Source organism: Mustela putorius, unplaced genomic scaffold, assembly GCF_011764305.1.
Source record: "Mustela putorius furo isolate JIRA1106 unplaced genomic scaffold, ASM1176430v1.1 tig00000460_pilon_pilon_pilon, whole genome shotgun sequence".
NCBI classification, from domain to species: domain Eukaryota; kingdom Metazoa; phylum Chordata; class Mammalia; order Carnivora; family Mustelidae; genus Mustela; species Mustela putorius.
The window spans coordinates 19,964,030-19,983,370 of record NW_025421389.1 but is presented as its reverse complement, the minus strand read 5'-3'; the positions used below and the strand labels follow the sequence as shown (position 1 = coordinate 19,983,370).

The 19,341-nt window shown below is 55.9% G+C and overlaps 1 long non-coding RNA gene across 1 annotated transcript in view; it reads left to right on the top strand.

Annotated features, from left to right (window-relative positions):
- LOC106005562 overlaps positions 1-11,923 on the top strand; it is a 95,604-nt gene extending 83,681 nt beyond the window's left edge. The window contains exons 2-3 of the long non-coding RNA XR_001179003.2: positions 7,627-7,682; positions 8,467-11,923. This is a non-coding gene — a long non-coding RNA (uncharacterized LOC106005562). The remainder of the gene's footprint in view (positions 1-7,626; positions 7,683-8,466) is intronic.
- Positions 11,924-19,341: the final 7,418 nt, after the last annotated feature.

The window sequence follows — 19,341 nt, the reverse complement described above, 5'->3', positions numbered from 1 at the left end:
GTCTGTAAGCCGCGGATTCCGGTCGCACACCTGCTTCTCTTAGCGGCCCGGCAGTTGAGGGGCGTCTGGGTGGGCAGGGGAGCAGGCTTGCCAGCACTCACCCGCCGCTGTCTGTCTCCAGCCGGTTCTTCTGCTGCTGGCGATGCAGTAAGAAGACAGCAAGCGCCACAGCAAAGATGAGGACCATGGCCACGGTGCCCCCTAGGAACCTGGCCACGTGTTCTGGACCCCCCCGGGGGAGGGGCTTTTCTGAAGCCAGGAGATGAAGGGAGAGAGAGAGGTTGAGAGAGAGAGAAGAAGAGAGAGAGGATTCTTAGAGTAGGAGAGGGGCACAAAGCACAAGAATCAGACCCTGAGGCAGTGCCCTGCCCTCACCTCCCTCCCCTTCCCCGTGGCTCCCTCCATCCCCCCCCCCCCCATGCTCCAGTTCTGGGAGGGGCTGCCCCAGTTAGGGTGGGTAGACCTCCTACTCCGCCTCCCCAGGGCGCTCTAATCCCAGACTCCGCTCAGATCTGGGGATCTGGGGCATGGAGGTGGGGTTGGGAAAGGGGGGAACCAGGGCAGGCAGAGGGGTGCTCAGAGATGGGGGTCCCCACCCCCACATCCTCTCTCTGGCCCTGCAGGGAGGATTCCTGTTGAGGAGTTTAATTTTCTTCCCCTCCCTACCCAATTAAACAAGCAAATGAACTAATTGGTGCTTTGCCCTCGCAGCTCTGGAGAGGGAGGCCGGGACAGAAGATGGAAACTCTGAGATTGCATGGGGAGCCTGGGTGGGGGGCAAACCAAGTCTGTCCACTGTGGAGACTGAAAAACCCAGAGGGCCACCGTCGAAGCCCTCTGTCTGGAAAGGCCACCCTCTGTCTGGGGGCACCTGGCCGTTGCCCCGGGGCATGAGGCCCAGGGGTAGGAAGTGGGGCTGGGGGACAGGCAGCCCCCTCTCAGCCGGCTCCGTGATGGGTGGGGCGAATCACTCCGTCTCTCCGGGTCACGAAGAAAGGGTCCTGGGGGGTTGTGAAGGTTCATTGACCAATTTCTCAGTCTGAGCTGGAGCCACTGGCTGTCCCTGAAGATAAGAACACCTTGAGGCTGCTGGAAAGGAGCCTAAACCAGGGAACGGGGGTTTGGAGCACAGGCTCCTCATACCCTAGGTTGGCCTGCGAGACCATGGCAGTGCCAGGCCTCTTCCTTCCCTCCCTCTGCTGGGCTTTGTTTCTCGCCTCTGCCCCTTGCAACGTGCAGGGAGGAAGGGACTGGTGAGAAAATCCTGTGTACTTCCTCCCTCTCTCCTCCCTACACCGTATTATATATAATTAAACACAAGAGCACCTGAATAGAGGCGCTAAATTGCAGTTTGCAATAAACATCATGGAGCCAATTTTCCCGAAGCGGGATTGACAAGCACCTGCCTCTCTCTCTCTCTGCCATCCTGGGCCCTGACAGAGGCGGGGCCTGGGGGAGACCTCCACGCCAGCCGTGGCTCCCAGCGAGTCTGCAGTGTCTCCCTGGCCAGGCTCCTATCTGTCCCTAGCATCTGTCCATCCACCGCTGGAGGGCCGTGGCCCCCTCGGGAGGGCAGTGTCTGTGTGTGTGTGTGTATGTGATGGGGACTCCAGAGACCTCTCCTTAGACCCTTGGCTCTCCGCCAGCACTGTCTCCTAACTGCCACAGACTCCCTGGGCCAGGATAACTGAGGTCACTTAAACAAACCTTGCCCCCTTTCCTGCAAACGGTAGCATCTCAGCATGGCCTTTCCTCTTTGTCCTCAAGCCTTTCTGCTTCTGCCCTGGTTTCCAGCCCTGCTGCTGCTCCAGTTCTGTGGGCCTGTCCTGCTCCTCTGCAGTGTCCCAGGCACTGTTGGGCCCTGGGCAGCAGGGAGGCAGGAGGCCCAGGCCCAGCCTCTGAGCTCTGCTGCCTTCCATTCCTCTTCCCATTCCTTCCTCCTGGCCAGCAGCTCTCTGGGACAGCCGCTCCTCCCTGCCTCTGATGCCACCAACCCTGGTCAATGCCACCAGCCTTCCTGGCCTCCCTGCCCCGGTCTGGTCTCCTCCACGCCCCTCTCCACCCTTGAGCCCCAGTGATCTTTCTAAAAACCTCTTCAGGCCGCATCTCAGCTGCAAATCTTCCAAGAGACCCTCCCCTTCTGCTCATGGGTGCAGAGGCCTCAGCCCCTCCCCCCACAAGGCACTGGCTCCTGGAATTCTGTTTCTAGGGGCACAAGGCAAACCTACATCCCCATGTCTCTCCGCATAGCCGAGGCAGGCTGGCCTCTCAGAGGGCTGGCTAGGGCAGCCACGGGAAAGCGAACAGAGGAACACAAGCCTGTCTGGCTCACAGCATTCAGGTTTCTTGCTTCCCCCAGCCAGCTAACCCTGGGGGCTGGGGGGCGGCCCCATGGAGCATCTGGGCAGGAGGGAGAGACGGTTCCTGCCAGCCTTGCCTCCCTGCTTCCAGGTGAGCTCCCCCTGGGACTCTGGGGCCCCTTCAGCAGGAGAGGGAGGCAGCTGTCCTTGTAAAGACATGCTTACAGTGTAGACAGCGACATATGGTAGTGACACCGCGGATATGCCCATGTGGGCATCAGGGCAAAGGGCCAAAGTGGACAGGATGCTGCAGGCAAGGCCACAAAGGGCCAGGGCCAGAGTGGATAACTCGGGTTTTGTTCCCTCCCAACTGCCCTCTCTGCCTATCCCACCATCACAAAATAGGAGTGCCAGATCCCAAGAGCCCCGGGACCCTGCTTGATCCCTCTGGAGGGTCCCACCCTGGTGGAAGAAAGACAGGCGGAGGGAATGTACACAAGGAATGAGACATGGCGACAAGGGAAAGAGAAGTTGGCTGGAAGTCTGTGCCAGGCACCTGTGCTGATGTGGGGTCTGTCTGAGGCTCATGGCGAGGCTGCGAAATTTGATAATGGTACTCCCAGTGAGAAAAATGGGGCTCAGGGAGGTTAAGTAATTTGCCCGAGGTCACCCAGCCAGTTGGTGGCGGAGCAGACACGGGAGCCTGCATCTGGGTGACGTTCTCTGATGAGGCTGCGGGTCGTATTATTGGTCCGGCCACTCGTGTGGTGAGAAGCTGCGTCCCCCGCACCCCTCACCAGACACATCCCCACCGACCCCCTCGCCCTGTGTTGCTTTGTGTCTGAGCCTCCCCTTGACAGCTGTGAGGCAGGGGCCCCGTGCTGGCCCCCGCTGGAGCCCTGGCGCTGGGCCCTCAGACATTCTCTGGTTACACCGGGACGAATCCACTCCCCCACACCCAGCGCCGCAGGCTTTGGGGGCAGGACTGGTCACCTGCAGACAGCCGGGCCTGGCCGGGGCCTGGGAGAGCGGGGGACCTGTGTGTGAGCAGGGGGTCAGGCCTCTAGAGAGCATCTTCCGTGAGCCAGGCTGGGTGCCCGGCTGAGGCTGGTTGCGTTGACTGAGAAAGCTTAAAGGGGTCGAGTGGGTTGTCCGGAGTCCCACTGCCAGGAACGCCACGGCTGGAATCGAACAGGGTCGACTTCTGAAGTCCCTTGTTTCCTTCTGTGGGCACGGCCTGGTCTCTCTGGGACACAGGAGTCCCCCTCCAGGCAGAGCGTGCACCTGCCTTGGCTCAGGCCCCGGGGACCAACTGCCTCCTGCTGGTTTCTGGGGCTGAGCCAGTGACACCTGGAAGTCTCAGTGTTTTTACCTGTCACATGGTGACAACACACCCGGTTTTCCTGCCCTTAGACTGAGAACGCGAGATTCCCCGGTTAGGAGGTAAACACAGACTGGGGTCCAGTCTGGGGGTGGGGGAGCTGCAGGCCAGGGAGAGAAACCAGATCTGCCCTCCGCACTGTGAGGTGCTCGGATTCCAGCCTGCATTCAGTACCCCATGTCTGCTTCTCCCACCACCCTGACTCTGCACTTGTCATCAGTGGTCCTGAACCCGTGCTCGGTGGCTTCACAGCACACCCGCGTGCTCTACCCATTGCCCCTCAGTAAACATGTGACTGAGCAAACAGCTCAGCAAACACATCCCGAGCACCTTCTGTGTGCAGGGCACTGGGACGGGTGATGGCAGTCTTGCCTCTGGCTCATGGGGAAGTCAGAAATGTACACAAATAAGCACCCTATTTTGTGATTCCTCAAAGGAAGTCTGTCCCAGGCCCGGGACAGGCGTGGAGAAGAGAGCGGGTGGCTCCCGGAGCTCATGGCTTCGCACAGGAGGAGCCTTCTGAGCCGGGTTTTGAAAGGCTTATAGGAGTTTACCAGTAGAACATTGTCGATAAGGTGAGGAGTGTGGCAAGGACCCGATGGGAAACGCAGACTGTGTGAGAGATATTGCAAGTTTGGGATGTGGCTGGGAAACGGGAGGCAAGGGGAGACAGGGCAGGGGAGGAGCCATACCCCACTCAGAGGCTTCGCTTTATCCATAGGTAATGTGACATGCTCTGTCCCACAACCCCTGCTTGGGGACAGAGACACTGCTTTCTCCGAAGCTCCACAGACCAGAGCGCCCCTGTAGCCGCCTCTTCCTGAGCTCCTTGGGGCAGCTCTTGGCCGTTCTGCTCACAAAGCTCTCCCGGGGTAGTCTGCCTTCTGCCTGCATCTAGTGATGCAGGCAGAACAGGTGTTTCTGGGGGGCCAGGAGCTCGGAGGAGGCTGGGTATCCGGATGTAGCCCCACCCAATGACGGGAGGTAGGACTGGCTGGGTGGGGGAGGGGCTGATTACATTGCCTAGGGCCCACCCAGTGGGTCAGAGTCCACCTGGCCCTCTCTCCAGCCCAGGTGTGCAGGAGTGGCTCCTTCCCGCCAGCCAGAGGCAGGTGCCAAGGGCTTGGGTGGGGATGCTCTGGATCATTCTCCTCTCTTGGGTAGGTCTGAAGGCAGCCCAGCAAGTGCTTCACAGGGACCCGAGCATCCCTGAGTATCTGACGGAGGCAAGGCTCCTGAGACTCGTTTTAATCTCGTTGTTACAGGGACGCTCGACACTTCTGACAGCCCAGGCCAGGGCACCACTGAGGCTGGGGCTGAGGGCAGTGCAGGACGGCGGGGGTTCGGGCTCAGCCCTCCATGCTTGGGAACCAGCAGCGCTGGCCCTGGAGCCCTGTGGCCTCAGCATCAAGATGAACCTCCCAGCTGGCCTCCTAAGGCCCTGCATGAACTCCTTGCCTGGCTCTTAACATTGGAGGTTGTGGAAATCTCTTCCCTTTGCCCAGGAGCAGACGCTTGCTCTCTTCCACAGTTCAGCCTCCCTGAGCCTGGGTGGTGGGGGAACCCACCCAGAGGCTTGGAACGGATGCAGCCAGTCCGTGGCTGGCTGGCAATTGTGGCTTGGACTCAGCCAGGCCTCTGCCTTCTCCTTCCCTTGGGCTAGAGAGCTAGGAGGCCTGACTCTAGCCCAGGGCTAGAGGTGGGCCTAGACTAAGGCTGGGGCTGAAGCTTCGGGACTGGGCTGTGCTTCAGCCCTGTGTCTGCTCAGGGGCATCAGCGTTAGTGCAAATACCCTTTCCTCTTGGCCACAGAATTTGCTTAGGTTCTGATCTCTGGTCACTTTGCAGTCACCTCGTTCAGACCTCCTGGATGGAGACCGGGGGCTCCAGATGGGCACCATCCCTCTTCCCTCCCAGGTCCCGGGCGTGTGATCTTTTGTCTCGGGCAGATGGAAATTATGGAAGGGGCCTAGCATGGTGACTGGCACAGAGCGCGTGTAAGAAATGGTCACTCTTTTTGTCATCACTAGTCAATCAGTGTAAATTGGTGGTGGTGATGTTGGTCCCTGGAAGTTTGAAGACTTCTAAGCTATACCTGGGGCCACATTGTCATGATGTCACTCACATAGTACATGCACTTTTTCCTACATCGTCTCATTTGAGGCTTCCACCCCTTTGCCTCTGCTGTCAGATGGGTAAGTGGAGTCTCAGAGAAGGTCAGTAAAATGCTCAGGGTCACACAGCTCACTGGTGATGGAAACCAGGCAATCCGATCTTCGGTAAGGGGCTCTGACCAGCCCCCTTGAGGACCTTGTTTGGCGGGGGAGGGAGGGTGTGTTTCGTGACCCCTGCTGCCTCTGGTTGTAAGTTCAACTGGGGAGGAAGACAGGCCAGCTCAGTTTTGAGTCTTGAGCTTGCCATTTACTCAGCTGTATAATCTTGGGGCAACTCACTCAAACCCTCTGAGTCTCAGTGTCCTCATCTGTAAAATGGGACTAACAACAGGTGTGCATGAGGTTCAGGCCTTTAGTATGGTACCTGTGACTAGTCAGTGCTTAGTAAGTGTTGTTTCTAGTAGGGCAGGGACATGTCTGCTCCTTGGGCATCTCCAGGTGGCTGGGGCTAGGGCCCCTTCTCTAATCCCACCTGTTGGCCTCTCAGCCTTGCCCTCAGCTTTCCCTTGTCCCTTGCTGGTCATGATCCACAAACCCCAACTTGTCTAGGCCTGTGTGAGCAGCAAGGGGTCAGGGTCTCCCTGTTGTGTGTGTGTGTGTGTTTGTGTGTGTTTACACATGCGGACAGTGTGAGAGGCTGTGACACTCTACTTTGCACAAGGTGTTCTGGTCATCTGGAATGCTCTCCCCAGTGTCACCAGGCCTCCCAGCCCCTCCCACCTGCTCTTCACACCTTGAGTTGTCGTTAGGAGAAAAAAGGATGGCGCACAGAAGAGGCTAATTTTCCCAGAAGCTCACCCCTGCCACGGGGTTTGTCTCAGAGCCCTCTCCAAGGTTAGGCCCAGCTGGAGAGAGTTACTGGGATTTCATGCACATTCCTGGGGGGAGAGGGACTATCTCTCTGATGGGGATCCTGCCAGGCAGGGACCTGACCCCCAGTCCTCTCTGAGGGAAGGGATGAGCATCCAGCTGGGGGATAGGGCTGGGGGCATGGGGAAGCCATTTATCTGCTTCCCACCCCGCAGGATGGTCTGGGGTGTAAGTGGTGGGGGTGTAAGGGGTCTAACTGCCCCTCCCCCACTCCAACATTCACCCTGCCCCAGGTCTCAGGAACAGCCTGTCCCCTGAGCCCCCCACTGCCTGTTTGGGGGGGGGAGTCCATCACTCCCTCTCTGCCTTAGTGCTGCCCAAGGAGACCCTCACTCATCCCACAAAGCCCAGGGTTTCCCCTGCCTGGTTTGACGATGTCCTCTAAGGGGCTACATCTCAAGCTCTTCCAGGCCCTTCTCCTCCTGGTGCCCCTCTGGCTCATGCAGGATTGGGGGGCAGTCCTCAAAGCACCCCCCTTCCAAGGTATGTGGCCCTGGCAGCCTGGTCTGCTTACCACATCAATCACTCCCCATAGGGCCAAGTCATTCTTGCACTTTATTTCGCTGGGCAAGCTGAGCATTTTTCAAAAGGAACGTTACTGAGAAAATAAGAACAGGCAATATAAAAACACAGGAGTGGCCGAGTTCATGGAGAACCTATTTCGTCTCCTAATGTAATTTGTCATCCAGTCACAGACTCACTAGAAATCTCTGAAGGTCAGCGCTGCTGGCAGAAAGCTTGGGCTTCCCTGCGAGGAAGTGAGGTGACTGTCATGGGAGGTATGCTAGCAGGGCCTTGATGGCTCCTGGATGGAGATGATTTTGAAAGGTCACCACATAACCATGATTCTTTATAATCACAGAGGGGCAGGGTTTACAAAGGGCTTTCACTTGTTTTCTCAGGTCTTTGGTGTAATCCTAGGAAGCAGGCAGAATATGGATTGATGCCCTTTTTACAGGTAAGAAAACTGAGGCACAAAATCAAAGTGCCTTTTCCCGGGGCTCCTTGAGGTTCTGACTGCTCTCGCTGGGATTCACTTTCTGAGACCCTGGGAGCAGAGCTTATGGGCACCTGTGGTTCTGTCCCCCACCAAGCTGGAAGTAAGTTTGGGTCACATTTGCAAGGACTTAAGAGGTGGCCAGTGACGATTCTGGAGTTAACGGGCCCTCAGCTGAGCTGGGATCGTGGAAGCATCACTCTCCCCCCAAAAGACACGTTAGCATGACAGACTGGGGGTCCAGAAGCTGAGGGGCTGCCTGTCTCCCTGGGAGTGGTGCACGTTGATGGCCCAGCTGTTTGTCCATTCTGGGCAAGGGGCCCTCTCTCATCCCAGGACCCCACATCGTGGCTTCTCCTTGTAGAAAGTCTCCCAAATCAAATATATATTGTGAGTAATCCCAGCACAGTCTGGAGAAATGAGAAGGGATTTCGATATGAAAATGCTTATGTTAAACTGTAATGAAACCTAATGGCTCTTCTCTGGGCCTTGCCAAGGTGGCAGGTGCAAATCTTTTCCACTCAGGAGGGGCTCTGGTTCTCAGATGGGGTGTGTTGGGGCGGGTTGGCAATGAGCTCCAAAACCCGAGAGGGTGCGGAAGACTCAAGAATTCTGGAAGACTTTCAAAACCTGGACACATCTAGGGGAGGTGGGGAGTGGGGCAGTTTAGTTCTGGCAAGTTCTATGAGCAGCACTGTGGGGCGTCTTGGGGAGACATGATTTGATTCATCTGTTTTCCCCTCAGGGGAAAACAATTTCAAGAAGAGAAATGGGGACACCTGGGCTCCAGGTCCTCTGTGGAAGAAGTGCTGGAGAGGGTCTGATGTGCACCGAGGCTGAGCATTTGGATGGACACGTCGGGCGGGGTGGGTGGGCATGGAGATTGAGGGTCCTGTGCACAAGCTCCTTGATCGCGCCCTCCTTGACCCTCTCTGCGGCTCTCGAAGTGGGGGTTATTGCCTGCATTACCCTCCACGCCCCACATCACGGAGCTAACTAGAGACAGACTTGGAGGCTGCACCCTGGCCCGTGAGCTCCCAAGGCAGGCCAGCCCACCAGTGTTCGCTGGCGTCTGGGCTCCACTTCAAGACCCCAGAGCACAACCTCACACAGGAATGCGTGTGTGCAGTGTGTCTTGCAAGTTACAAGCATTGCGAAACTGAGCCGCGGTGGCATTTTGGTTCTTTTTAATGTGATGTTTGGTACATTGCAAAGAGCACTTGGCTTGAAGTCAAAAGGCCCGGGTCCAAGTTATGAGTCTCCTCCTCACCACCTGGGTGACTTTGGGCAAGACATTTAACTTCCTGAGCCTCTGGTTAATCATCAGCTAAATGGGGCCAGAAAGACTCGCCTCCAGCTTCCCTCCCCAGCTGCTCGTGAGAATCCTGGGGCACCGAGCTTCCCTTCCCGCAGGCCCAGGGTGCCTGGCCTAGTCTGGTTGGTTCCTGCTGCAAACAGTTACACGGAGGTCCTCCTGGGGCTGGGTGTTCCACAGGCCTTTCCAGATCACTTCCGTTTTACCAAGTCATCGTCGATACCATCTTTTCCAGGAAACCTTTCCCCAACGTGAGCCCCACCTGTCTCGGATGACTCCATCTGATACCAAACATGGTTCCCACAAGCTCCGTTGTGCACCGCCTGGGGCTCTCGCTGCTTTGTGGGCATACTGAAACTTGTTTCAGGCCCAGGACCACCGCCCCCCCAGCCCAACAAGCAAGGCTGGCGGGGCCCCCTCTCCTGGCTCTCCTCCAGGCTTGCCGTCAGGACACGGCTCCGCTTTTCAGAGTCTCTATGGTTGCAGGCAGTGGGCAGGGGGTACAGCGGGCAGGGGTACAGTGGGCAGGGGTACACTGGTTAGAGACACAGCTTCCGAACACCCCCTCCCACCCCAATGCACTAACTCTGTGACTTGGGCAGTTCTCTCCATCTCTTCATTTCTCTGTCTTGGGCAGATGACCATAATACTGCGTCCCACCCAAGACTGGGGTGAGGGTTTAATATTATCAGATGCTGCCCCTTCGTGGTATTTTAAGTCTTAGCTCCCAGTAAAAGATCTTGGGTCATTTTGTAACATTATAGAAACGTAAGGAAATTCTTATTGTTATTAGCCTTGTGGGACTCAGTTTCCCCATTTGAGGGTTGGGGCACATGATCTTTGAGGGTCCTCTGGTTTTAATGATTTATAATTCTAAAACAGGCCGGTGAATGTCTTGCTTGGGAGTGTGTGGTGGTTTAGGGCCAGAAGTGTAGGGCTTGGAGTGACACCCAGGGGCCCAGGCTTGGGGAAGGGGGACCCAATTGCTGGAAGGTGATGACTGGAACCATGCAAGAGGAGGGGTAAATGTTGGGTGCTGGGCCTTCCCAACCGGGGCGGCCCTGTGTGCCGTCTCTATCCAGAGCCTGTAGGAAGGCCAGTATCCCCAGCTGGGGGAGCCCCAGTTCCCATAGGGACTGGGAGGCCTCCTGAAAGAGCTATGTGTAAGGGACTGACACATTTCATGGATTGAAACCCCCAATTTTTCTTTCTCTGGAGGAAAATCCTGGAGACAGATAGCAGCCACAGTCTTTCTTGGGGGGCTGGCCTTCCCCTCATCCTGGGACTCCCTAAGTGGGCTGTCAGAAAAGACATTCTCACCCGTTCTTGTTGTGATCTCCCAGTGGAGCCCCTTTCTCTGCTCAGCTCGGGCAGGGGCTTGAGTCTTTGTTAGCTGGGCAGGTCCTTCACTCCTGTGTCGAGGAGCTCAGAGTGGGGGTTCTCCCCAGTGGGAGAACGGCCCGACAGGTGTCCACCCGCCCTCCCACACAGCAAGCCAGACTCCTCCGGAAGCGGCCTTGACCACTATCACTCCGGATACCTGCTCTCCGGATAGACGGTGGTAGATAGAAGTGAGATGGTGACCCATTGCCGTCGGGGCTGCTGAGGAGCTCCAGGGCACCTGCTAGCCCAGCCCCATGTGGTATCTGGGAAGCTGCCCCAGGACAGGCTGCCAAGCTCCTATCTTCCAGGCTCTTTGTCCTGCATGCTATAGGCATGGACTCAGAGGTGAAGAGCCTTGCTTGAGAAGTGGCCATGATGGAAATAGAGCCCGATTCCCGGTCTGGCTGCTTCCCAGCACCTACCTGCCTCCTGCCTGCCACCAGGCTCTGCCTCGCAGCCTGTCCTTTCCACCCGTCACAGTCGTCCTCGGAAACCACATCAAGGTGTGGTTCACAGGCCCTTCTTGTGAAACAGCGGGAAGCCTGCTTGCTGAAGACTCAATCTGGGCTGCGGGGGACAGTTTCCCGGCCAGCCTCCCCCCGGCGTAGCCACTGGGGTGCTCCATGCCTCATTGTACCACACAGGACATCTCTGTGTTGCGTCAGGATTGGAGTCGCCTGATGGCTGGCCCTTCTTGCTACTCTGGGACTCCCCCCGAGCACACACCGTCCTCCCTCCTCCTCTGGCTTCTTTCCTTCCTGTCCTGCCTCCCCAGGGCCTCCTTGGCCTCCAGAACAGGGACTTGTCTGAGGAGCATGGCCGGACGGATGCTAAGCCCTCCTGGGAGTGCACGACAGTGGGTTTTCATGAAGGGGATCCTTTTAAAACCCTGAATCTCAGCTAGTCATGTGAAAACGTGCTTGACATCCTTCGTTATCAGGAAAAGGCAAATGAAAATCACAAAGGGACACCACCATGCCCTTACCAGAGTGGCTCCCCAGAAAGAACAGGGGACGCCACGCACAGGTGAGGAAGAAGAGTTGCTCGAACACTCGTGGACCCCTGGTGGGGGCAGAAGTGGGCACAATCGCTTTGGAAGACGGTTGGGCCAGACCTGTGAATGCAAGGCCCCTTCCGGGTATACGCCGATCAGCGATGAGGGTCGCGTGCCCCAGAGTTACCTATAAGAATGTCGTGGCAGCTTTATTCATAATTGGCCCCAACCGGAAACAGCACACCTCTCTGTTGGTGACAGAAGTAATACATGGCAGTGGAGTCGCACAACGCAAAGGTACACAACAAGCAGGTACACGCCTCGTGGATACGTCTCACAGGTACCCTGGGGGGTGGAAGGAACCAGACACCCCAGGAAGTGTGTCCTTTGTATGATTCTGTTCCCGTGAAGTTCCCAAATGGAGGGATTGTCTGGGAGGGAGCTTGAGTGAACGTCTGGGTGGGGGGAGCGTGACGTGGGTGTGTACGTGTGCAGTTGTACCCTTAAGGTTTGTAAACCACATAGGATGCCTGGGTGGCTCAGTCAGTTAAGCATCTGCCTTTGGCTCCGGTCATGATCCCAGGGATCGAGCCCCGCATCCCTGCACAGCAAGGAGCCATAAATACATACATATGTAAGTAAAATCTTTTTAAAAATTAAAAAAAAGGAAAGTTAAAGGCAACAAAGTGGTAAAACCTTACACGGAATCCCGGTAGGTAAAACAGATGGAAGCCGAGACCAATCCTCTTGCTTCCCACCTCAGGAGTCTCCTGGGGCATTTCGGCAGATGCCACTCTGGGGGACACATTGGGAGCCCTTCCCCTGGAGTAAACATGACTTCAGGGATCTCAATCAGGGCCATGCCTTGGAGGGACACATCCCAGTCCCTCCACGCCTGTGTCCCTCCCAGGAGCTGGTGGGTCCTGGGGGAAGATGCAAACCCTGGTGGTCACTATGTAGCCAGGAGGGCACAGAGCTGGGCTCCTTCCTGGGACTTGGCAAGTGTCCTCAAGCCTGACGTCATTTCCGTGACAGGTCCCGTTTCTGCCGCAGTTGGCGGCTTAGGGCAGATAGGCTGTGGGGAAAATAATAGTAGGAGATAATTCCCGCCTAGCTTGACTCCACCGAGCACTCACTCTGCTTCAGGTGTTGTGTTACGTCTTTACAAAGGGATGATTCTCCTTTAATCCCCACAGCGGCCCTCTCTGGTAGGTGCCACTGTCATCTGCTTTATAAATAACTTTCTCTATATACAATGGTTTTTATTCATCTCAGCAGTCTCTTCTCAGAGCTTGAGTTATAAAGCTCAGGGAAGACAAGCAACTTGCCTTAGGTACACACAGCTGAGAAACGGTGCAACTAGGGGTGGACTCAAGGTCAGCTGGACCCTCAAGCCCACCTCTCTCCTTTCGCCAGGGCTTCAACAGGTGTCTGCTGTGAACAGAACTGGTGATAGAATCATCTGAAAGGACTGTGCGAGGCTGAAACGCTGACCCCGCTTATTAAGGTAAATGGATAGCAGAGAAACACGAAGATCACCATATTTAGGGGAGAAAATATCCCAAGTACTGGGTGAGAGAGACCTGTCTAGAAGTAGCACACATGAAAAGGATTCAAAGGTTTACTCAACCATCCAGCCATCCATCCCCCCTTCACCTATCCACTCAACCAGCCATCCAGCCACCCGCCCAACCACCTATCCATCCATCTGCCACCCATCCATCCATTCAACCGCCCACCTACCCACGCATCTATCCATTGACATATCCACCCACCCACCCACCCAGAAATTTAACCACCAGGATTGAGCCCACACCACCCAGTGTCCTGTGTCACTACCATTATGGAAGTCAGCTGGGTTGGCTGTAGCCACCATGTAAGAGGGAATGGGCCAGGTGCAGGGAAGACATGCAGATAATCGCCCCCCCCCACCTCCATCTCCCATCCCTGCTGGTCAGATCTGTTCCAGGAATCATATTTTATCCCTGGTCCTCAGAATGAGAGGGAGCTGGTGCTGTGTTGTTGTTTTACCAAACTGTGGAGCATCAGGGACTTTTTTTTTTTAAAGATAATTTTTAAGAGTGGTTTTGGGTTCACAGCAAAATTGAGGGGAAGGTATAGATATTTCCCATATACCCTGTGACCCCCTTATGCACAGCCTTCCCTACTACCAAAGTCCCACCAGAGTGGTACATTTGTTACAATCAACAGACTTCTGTTGATACATTATGACCACCCGAAGTCCATGGGTAGAGGGGTTGGGGATGAAGGAGGGCCCTTGTCCTGATGAGCACCAGGTGATGTAGGGAAGGGATAAATCACTATATTGTATACCTGAAACTAACATCACCCTGAAAGTAGCTGGAATTAAACTAAAAACTTAAAAAAAAGAGAGAAAAAATGCAAAGCCTGTAGGTAACCGGGATTTTTGATGTGACTTTGAGAGCTTGCTCTGTGCCGGTATTGGGATAATGCTTTTCCGTAATGACTGGTCCGCTGAGCCTAGCCTTGAACCTAGGTTTGCCTGACTCTCAAGTTCAGGCGCCTAACAGATGTGCTGCTAAGTGGCCTGGTGATTACAGCAGAGGGATAAGTATATGAAGAGGTTTGGCCAGGACTAACCATCTGCAGACATTTGAAGGGCTATCTTAGGAAGGTCAAGGAATTACCAAGGGTGAAATTTAGCAGAGGGAAATTTTATCTCAATAGAGGAGTTGCTCAATGATGGTGGCCCTAACTTGAGAGGTAGTGAGCTGCCCGTCATCAGAGGTAACTGGCATGCTTGAAGGAAAGCCCTACCTTGAGGGAGTTTGGGCCATTCCGCCTGGTAGGCCTTCTGACTTTCACTTTGATAAGTTCAGTTTGGTTCCACCATTTTGGGGTACCCACCGTGTGCCTGCCCTGGGCCAGGTGCTGGGGATGAATTAGATGTGCTCCCAGCCTTTAAGAGGCTTTCAGCCTAGTGGGGGAGGGCAGCTAGTGGGTTCTAGTCCTTGCTGACTCTTGTTGGCATGGAAGCTCTCTTGGGGCTGAGGGTCCTGGGAGCGTAGCACAAGGGGAAGGTACTGGCCACTAAGGGGAGCATGGGTGTGAGTTCGGGCTGAGGGGACCCCAGCATGTGGTCTCTGAGTCAGCCATCCCCAAAGGCCTGCTCCCTGTGGCGCAGGATACCCTCCTCAGAGAAGGCCTCTAGCACTCCCTGGGGCTGGTCCTCAGACAAAGGGCTCTCCAGCACAGGCTGGCCGTCCTCCCCTCTGCCTCTCCCAGCACATCCCCCATCATCTCAGAGAATTGCTACTGGCCATCATGGGGGCTGGGGAGCGCGTCCACTTCCTCCCTCCCAGGTGGTAACACTACGCAGCAAGAGTCTCCCTTCCAGGAGGGCCTGTTGGAGCCCCTGCCTGGTCTTCTACCTCAGAATCCTACTTTGCCTTCCGGCGTGGACTCAGACACAGGCGCCGAGGAACGGTCTACCTGCAGAGAGCCTGTGTCCCGAGGACTACAGGTAGGTCCCCATCCTGGCTCCCTACTGTCCCCCACTGCTGTCACCAGCAGCCGGGGCCCAGGTGTGGAAGCTGAAGGTGACGATCAAGGTGACTGACAGCCCAATGAACAGCACTTTTGGCGCTCCAGCTCTTACATGCTTCACCCACCAAATCACCCACTTTGCCACCCCTCCGTCCGGTTTCCTAGCTCAGGCTCTGCTTCTTCCTCAGTGACACCTGGCATGGCCGGTGCTTCTGCACTATTAGAGTCTGCAGGGTGGCCTGTTGACGACGCGCCCAGAGCTCTGACTCCATTAATGGGGGCTGGGGCCTGCATGACTGATGTTTTTAAGTCCCCAGTGACTCAGGCATGTGTGTGCAGAGTTCACTTCTTTGGCTCAGTGGAGCCTGTGATGTGCGTTGATGGTACCCTGGAGCTGGTTCCCCAGAAGGGCTGTTCCTGAGCCTCCCTGGAGGAGATCAAGGTGAGCTGGGGACGCGCACACGGGTATGAGGCCCTCTGCTGTGGTGCGCCTGCGCCTGCGCGCTGGGGAGGGTGTGGTTGGCGGAGGGGAGGGAGGGAAGAGGGCTGTGCCTCAGCCTCTCCGCTGGGAGCTGGTGGTGTGGAAGTAGAGTGGGGATGGGCCCACTAGATGGGTAAATCAGGCTGTAAATCAGGGCAGAAAATTGGGTTTGGGGACCACAGAAGCCAGTACCCAGACCCCAGGACTGGGTCAGGGCCGAGGTGCCTCCAGGAGCAGGGTCTCCCCGCCAGCTTTCACAGAAGCCTTTCCTCCTGCACCCTTCCCCCTGACCCACCTACCTCCCATTCTCCAAACACAGGGCAGATACCACCTGGGATAATTGAGATTTGTAATAAGAAGCATGTGTTTGGTCTTTGTCCTGGTTCCCGGCACAGAGCTCCTAAAACCCTCAGAATTTCCTAAGTGATAAGCGTGATAAAGGTATCTTGATACTCGTAAGAGATCCTTTCAACCACACCTGGGTTTAAGTTAATGAAGTTTGGAAAACACCTAAGAATGGGGGCTGGCTGCCAGGGCAACCAACCGTGTGATTAGAAGGTTGGAACTCTCCACCCCACCTCTGACTTCCAGGGAGGAGCGAGGGGCTGGAGATTGAGCTCAGTTATCAGTGGCCAATAATTTAGTCAATCATGCCTGTGTCCTGAAGCCTCCATAAAAGCCCAAAGGGACAGGGTTTGGAGAAGCTTCTGGCTTGGTGACCCCAGGCAGATGCGGGAAGAGAAGCTCCCCGCCCCTTCCCATGCGCCTTGACTTAAATGCAGCTCTTCTAGGAATTAAAACTTTTTCTAATAAACAGGTGATCTACTGAGTTAACTGGTTTCCTAAGTTCTGTAGCCACTCTAGCAAACTAATTGAACCCAAGGAACCTTTCATTTCTAGCCTGTGGGTCAGAAGCAGAGGTGACAAGTTGGATGTGACCCTGATGTTTGAAGGCAGTGGGCAGTCTTGGGGGACCATGCCCCTAGCCTCTGGGATCTGATGCTCCCTCCAGGTTGACAATGTCTGGAGTGAATTTATTGCTTGGTGGCGTGGAAGAAAATGCACATTGGCAGTGGCGTCAGAATCCTACCATCTTTTCTGCTCGACACCAAATGTGGCTCCCACAAACTCCGTTTATAACCCACGGGGGTTCACACTGCTCCATGAGCGAACTGAAACTGGTGTCGGGTCTAGCATTCTCCAGAGTTAGGCTGGTGCCACCCCCTTTCTTGGCTTTCTTCCCCCTCCTGCTGTTTGAGACCTGGCTCTGGGCCCCTGAGCTGGTTCAGCGCATGCGTTCTGATGGTCTCATCCCCAAGCCTTAGCTTCCTCTCCTGGGTTCAGTTCTCATTGGGTCGAATGAGCATGTTGGGCTAGAATGATCTTTTAGAGCTAATACAAGGTGCTAAATTCTCAAGTTGGCCTGGGATCCTCTTAAACACTTCTGGTCTGGAGAACCCCTACACATCCTTTAGGCCCAGGGGAAACATCACAAGCCTTTCAGACCTTCCCAAGTAAAATGAAGACATTCTTGTTCTGTGCTACCCATAGGGTTTTATGCACAGTTCTGCTTCAACTTGTGGCCAGCAGGCACTGGCTGTTTTGGAATTTGGGACCCCTGGACGCTCAGAATTTTTTGAAAGAAGGACTCTGGGCGGGATCATTACAGAAACTCAGGAGTGGCCTGGCCCAGAGTGGCCAAATGAATGAATGCATGCATGAGTAAAACAATGAATTCCTCCGTTCATCAAGTTCATTCTCTTCAACATCCTACAATCAGAGTGCTCGAGGTAAGGAAGAAGGGAGAGGGGCCTCCATGGTACCCAGAAAGGAGCTCTGGCTGCCTAGCTATCTTAGTCCCAGGCCCACAGCTGAAGGCAGTGGTGGGCACACCCCAGGGGGACCTTAGCCACACTGGTAGGTTCTGTCCCCAGGTCACCTAGCATTTTGTCCTCTGGATGTGGGGACAGGGCTGAGGGTTGAGGTTTGGGCAGAAGGAGCCTAACCAGGAAAGTTCTTCCTGAGCCTAGCTCAACTAGCAACGAGAGAGTGAGGTGTGCCCTGTCTGTACTCCTGGGACCCTGGGGGAAGGGGCCGGATCTGGCTTCCTGGCCTGGAGAGCCTGTGCCTGGGACTAATTGGCTGGCCCTCCTTCCGCTTCTGGGGAAAGTCTTGGCTAATTTGCCGGAACGCTCTAGTTAAATGCCAATTAGGACGTTCTGTCCACTGCTCTTTTCCAATATATTAATAATGTAATTAAGCATTTATTGCCTGTGCAAATTAAAAATTAACTTAAACGGACAGCCTGGAAAACTGAGGAAGTGACCACTTAAACAACCAATTTGCATCTCATTCGAGAACCAGCATCTAAACAGTCTAGGGTGCTGGTTTGGCCTCCCAGCTAGGGGCCCAGCCAGCTGCCAACAGCTGCTGGCTCCTTCTCCATGCCGGATTCCCCGATTCTGCCTGCCCCCGCCTCCACGCTTCACTGGATCCTAGGTGTTGAGGACGGGCTTCAGCCCAGATGAGCCGGATGGAAGGACCACCTTGGCCTCCAACACCCGCTCCCCCACCCCCCACCACCTTCCTCAGGGGCAAATGGTGTGGATTTCAGTGAAAGGAGATGCTACTGGTGATGATGGGGGGGGTGTGACCCCCTGCCACTCCCACCCAAGACCGATTTGTCCTGCATTCCAGCCCAGGAGATGGGAAGCAGATGGTGCTGGAGTTGGGAGGGGAGGTGACCAAGGAAGGAGGAGCCCTTCTCTGCAACCAGTCCCCTGGAGAGATGAGTAGCTGGGTCTCTGGCAGAGAGAGCTGGCAGGGGACAGGTCCTGGTGGTCTCCTCGAAACAAAAGATGAAAGGATAAAGCTCCCCATCTCTCCCCTGTCCCGTCTGTCTGACATGACAGGTGTGCCAGTGCTGGTTTTCTCCTCCAAACAACAGCAGGAGGGGACTTGGCAGGAAGGAGCAGGACAGCAGGGAGTGGGAGAGAGGGGGAAGTGTGCTGCTGTGGGGCAGGGAGGCAGGGACTAGGGCCAGCCGGGGTGGGGTGGGGGGAGGGCTGCCTCAGCCAGCCCCCAGCCTCTCCGGCTGTGTGGCCTGAAGGCCTCCCCACTTGGGCCTGCCACTGCTGCCCACAGTCTTCCCGGGGGTGGGGGAGGCTTCGTGGCAGCTTGTGCGCTGGGATGAGGTCTCAGGCAGGCCCCTCACACCAGGGACGGGGTCCTGGAGGGGTCTGCGTTGCTATCCCAGAACACGGGCCCCCTGGTGCGGGGTGGGGTCTCCTTTCCCTTCACTTCCCTGCCAGCCTGTCTCTAGCTTGACCCTGTCCCCACACCCATGGCTGGGGACCAGGGCACAGCCTCCGTTGGGAGGTGAGGAGTGACACAGACAACCCGGGTTGTTTTAAACACTTTATTTATAAAAAAGTACATTTTTTTTCCTCAGTACATTTTTCAACCCATCTTTTTTTTTTTTTTTTTTAATACAAGTAAAAGGGGGTGATGCAAACACCCACCCTGGGTCAGAACCAGGAGAACCTGCTGGGCCGTCCCCGGGACCAAAGACGACACGGTGACGAAGAAACCGAAGGCAAGGTAGCGGGTTGCACTCAGAGGTGAGGAGTGGCAGCTTCTCCTGGATTTTTGTTTCCATTTTATACAAAAAGAGGAAACCATTGTTTTCTGGCCTAGAATCCTGTTCCTCACAGCAGGGGTCAGAAGAGCAGCAGCACCGGTGGGACAGGGGCTCCTCTGGCCTTCCGGCGGGACAGCAGCAGCGAGAGGCCCCAGGACCCCAGGGCCTGCCCCCCTGGGGCGCCCGTGGCCAGAGCAGGGCTCTCTGTGGGTGCGGGGGCCTGGGAGGGTCCTGCCCAGTCCTTCGTAGGAGCGGGCTCCTGGTGGCAGCTGGGCTTCC